Source organism: Solanum tuberosum, unplaced genomic scaffold, assembly GCF_000226075.1.
Source record: "Solanum tuberosum cultivar DM 1-3 516 R44 unplaced genomic scaffold, SolTub_3.0 scf00239, whole genome shotgun sequence".
Lineage (NCBI taxonomy): Eukaryota > Viridiplantae > Streptophyta > Magnoliopsida > Solanales > Solanaceae > Solanum > Solanum tuberosum.
This window is the reverse complement of record NW_006239163.1, coordinates 755,104-760,136: the sequence shown is the minus strand read 5'-3', so window position 1 is coordinate 760,136 and position 5,033 is coordinate 755,104.

The window sequence follows — 5,033 nt, the reverse complement described above, 5'->3', positions numbered from 1 at the left end:
TTCAAAAGCAACCATGCAACAAGTTAGACCTCTCAGAAATGATAACGCACCCCAACCAAGAAACACAAGTTAGATTCCTAATTTATGCATACACAGCTAGATAAACCAATTTAAACTGATAGTTTTTCTCAAGGTGAACTTCTCATTGGCTGAATAAGATGCTTTACTATCATATCCACAAGGTAACATGGGATTATATATATAAGTTGATGCATGTTGAGGCACCTACCTAATTGAAAAATCAACAGGAAGAGGATGTATACATTTACATAGTTAAATAGCTCAAGGCATAAAATTCATAATGCTACCATATACGACCAAAACATATGTCGAACTAACATAGAAATTTCAGCAAGAACTCAACAAATCAGCGGAGAAATCCAAGATCAACCGTTTGACACATGTCCAGAAGACAATATCAGATATACATTTAGATAAAAGATTAACAATCAAACAATGAGACGAGTAGGCATACACCAATTTAAGGTTGCTGATATAAGCAACACTTCAGCAAAATTGACAATCGTTTTCCCTCATTTCGATCAATTCACACATAACAAGCAAAATATAGAAGTAATCCTTAGAAAAAGGGTCTTAGTTGTGTCAATCTCTGGTTCATCTAAGTCGAGATACAATTAGAAACAAATTTCAAAGTGCAAACAATAAAAATAATACTAGAACTAAAAGAAAATAAAACAGATCAGTATGAAAAAAATAGAACTCTATAATACCTTGATCCCAAAAGGAGACATTCGAAGTTGTGACCCGAATCAAGCAAAATCGAACCCACCAAAAGACGTCTTAGTGGGATGCTAAAACCAGACATGAAAGCACTGGCAGTCTCCAATCTGAAGCAATCAATAAAATCACAGTAACAATCAAAAAATAAAAAACATATCAAAAGTATACGATGAATCTTTTGGTCTTAAAAATGCTATGACATTTTTATAATGGAGTGTCATTAGGGATAGAATAGAAGTCTAAGAATTAAATACTTACTAAACACAAAGAAGTAACATTATTTTATAGCTGAACTAAAAAGGAAAGTAAGTCACATAAATTGAAACAAAGGGAGTGGGTAATTTGGAATAATGGACACAACTCACTAGCCTAAAATGGTAGTATTAGGAAGTTCCTTGGGTCAATTTGGTTTGTTTCAAAATTACTAGTGTTTGAATTTACTATTATGAAAGGTGTTTGAAATACCAGGAGGCTCAAGCGACCAATATTGCGAAACAACGACATCTGTGATACTCCGATAATGTTCTAAGCAGAGATAGTAGAAATTCACCTTCCAAATCTTTCAAAACATCCTCCTCACTACCACACCACAAATGGCCTCCCACCCCACCTCATATCCACTCTAAAAAAATGCCATGGACATGGAACAACCTAGTTTTCTCCATAATCTTAGTACTTTGAAACTAGATTTGGTTATGTATGACTTTCTTCAGCTATGGTTTCCAACTATGGCTGCTTCACTGAATACACACTATGTTGAAGTTCCTCACCCCTAGTGCAGTCACATGTTCATATCTTTCACATATTGGTAAAAAGAAACCTATTTCTGAATACCATTTTCCATTCATTTACCTAAGAGATTATGAGTACAAGAGGAATAGACATGTTTAAACCAATTGAAGAGGACGAATCTAATGACAAATTTACAGATTCACATAGAAGAGTCAATGGATGCACATATGGATCATCTCAAATCATCTTGATCAAGTCAATCAAACAATTAAAACAAAAGACATTGATTCTCTCTCTAATATAAACAATAAGAGGTATGTTTATCTTATACACTCTTTTGTCAAACTTTCAAAATTTGCTTATATTCACAATAGTTAAATATTTTTTGTATTTCTACAAAGTAGTGTTCTTTTAAGTCACTACTAAAAAATAGAAATTACTAATAGAAAATTTGATACTAAACAAGTTTGATTAATCATATAACGGAATGGAATTGTTGATGCTAAACAAGACATTTACTTAAGACAAACATCAAAGCACTAGTGACCTGTCCTAAGACTGATGCACTTGTTTCAGATGTTCATTTTGAAAGTACAAAATTCAAATTCAGGCACAAACACATAATTGAAGTTACCAGACAAGTATTCGCTGACAGGGAGATGGATATCAAGGATAGAACAACCACCGAATGGGACTTTCATCAATAGTGAAGATAAGATTTATTTCATAGAGCTCCCAATCAACTCCATTACACCAAGCATAATACTCTCACGTTACAATAGTTTAGCAAACCGTATTAGCAAAAACAGGTGAAAAATATATCAACATAACATACCATTTAGCCAGTGACTAATTAATCCCAGCACGGAAATGTAAAAACGAAGGTAAATAACAGTATTGCAGTATATGGTCAGTTAATTCAAAGCTACTAAGAAAACCAAAAAAATTCAAATAGACAAGACCTAGTGATTGCAAACCTACTCACAAGCTCACTTAAATTCCCCTGAAAATCACATAGTTAGGATAATGTAACTTTTCCATCTAAGACTAAATCCCAAGTCGTTCCTCAAGATTACCCACTTTGCTTAATTTAGACCCATTTCATCAAAACATTAGACCATGGTTCAAGCCAAAGCAACAATATAAACAACATGGTCTATCATAAACACAAAGAAAATACTAGGAAATTTATCACCACGACAAAGAGAAATAGCCAGCATTTGTTTTCCTCAAGCAAAACCAACAAAAGTTTTCTGTACAAACCCACAACAAGTTTTCTCGAGCCTTTTCACTAAAGAACTGATTGAACAAATTGAAAACAATAACTACAAGCATATTTGCCTAAAATCCCACAACCCCATCAAAGGTAAAAGAAATTTTGGACAAAAGAGAAACCCTACTATTTGACGCAGTCGAATTTTAGAACGGTGAAGAAGTACTCCAGCTTTGTTGAGAGATTTGAGTGTTGGTTTCTTTCTTCTCCATTTTGGTAAATTTTTTTTGGTGGGAATGGTTAAGAAAGATGATGTAAAAAGACAAATATTGGGGAAATGAAAAAACAAAAGGGAGGGAGTGAAATTTTAAGTCCCGCCTGATTTTACCGCGACATTTTAGCTTCAAGTTTTTACCCGTAAAGAATTTTCATTTATTTTGATGATTTTACCACGGTTTGTCAAACCGTGGACAAATAACTGTGGGTAAAAGCCGGTTTTTTGATAGTGCAAGTCATAATTCATGTACGTATACTTGATTTTATTCAATTCACATCTATGTGCTTCAATCTTAAGCAATCGAGTCATACTTCATCATTTTACCCCCAATCTCTATCTGTACTAACTATGGTTCATCATACATATATTAATCATATTCAATTCATGTCTATATGCTTAACTATGAAGAGGTCTACAATATAATTCATCAATTCTAGAAGATTACATTTAAATCCTCATTTTCCCCTTTCATGGCATAAAACTCACTTACTTCAATTTCATCTCTCTAGACATGGGTTAGGCATGTAAACAAGTAATTTCATCTTAAAAATATGATATACTACTAATTCAATCATAATTGATCATTATCCACTCAATTGGATCAACAAACAACAATACACACAACATAGGAAGGAACATTAACTAGAATTGAGGATTCATCTTCACAATTGGGGGAAACATGGGGCTTCATGGATGAAAGGGATCCATGAATGAATAAGCCATCATACCTTGATTATAAAGCCTAGCAAGCTTGAAATAATAGAGTCTTGACTTGACCTAGCTTGACCCACTTCTTCTTCTTCTTCTTCTTCGAGTTTTCTAGCGAGAGAATTTTTGGAGAGGATGAACTTTGGGAATTATTTGGGTTTTGGAATAAATGACTTAATTGGGTGAGTTTTGGGTTAAAATGACTTATATAGGGGTCCTAGGCTTGGGCAATACGACATAGCTTTGAGTTAAAACAATTGTAAAAAGAACCAAGAACTCCCTTTACTGGAAACTGCCGAAATGGCATGAAGGAAACCTTCACGGGTCGTCATCATCAGCACGGCCCATCAAACGGGTCGTGAAAAATTTTAGCTTGACAGTGTTTCACTATTTCGGGCATAACTTTTTACTCTGAGATGGGAATTGGGAAAACTTGGTGCTGTTGAAAAAAGGACTCAGAGACCTTTAATTTTATAGGTCATGGCTCACCTAATTCGTTTTGAGCTAAGAGATATGATCATTTGAAGTTGACTGTAAACTCTAGGTCTTGTAAAAAGCCCTTCACGTGAGACTCCACGAACCGTGGTGCCTACCACGAGCTGTAGTATTTTCGTGGTCATGATCCAGTAGCTACGAAACCTTCCCTTTAACCCCTAGAAACTAACTCAACCTCACGACCGCTCCCACGGCCCGTCAAGGCCTTCACAAGCCGTGAAATGGCTCGATACACTTACATATATATACTAGCTAGCTTTCATTCTACACTATTCCTCCTTGCTTGTTTCAATTCCATCATTTTTCCTCCTCAGTTGTTTCATTTTCATTATCGTCCCATTATTCGTCATCAAATGATTCATTTTCCTCATTCTCGGATATTTCTTCCTCAACATTTAGTATCTCATCATCAGATACTTCTTCTAATATGTGTTGAGGATGTTGTAGTGTGGTTTCCAATTCAACATCAACTTGTTATTGAACAATTGCAACATCATTTTGATACGCCACATCTAAGACTGTCAATTTCAATTCTTCCCACATGCTTACTTTTTATAACAACCCACCAATCAGCTTTGTCTCTACTCAATGGATATGAAGCGTAATACACTTGTTTAGCATTTTGTGCAATAATAAAAGGATCATAACTTATGTATTTTCCTGGTGTGTTTAACTTCAATTATATTATGATGATGGTCCACCTTTGCGCCTCTATGTGATGGGTCAAACCACTCACACCAAAACAATACAATCTTCTTCTTAGGCCAACCTGAATACCTCACTTCAATAATCTCTTGAATGACACCATAATATTCAATAGTTTGACCAGTACCATCAACATCACCTTGTATGTAGACACCACTATTA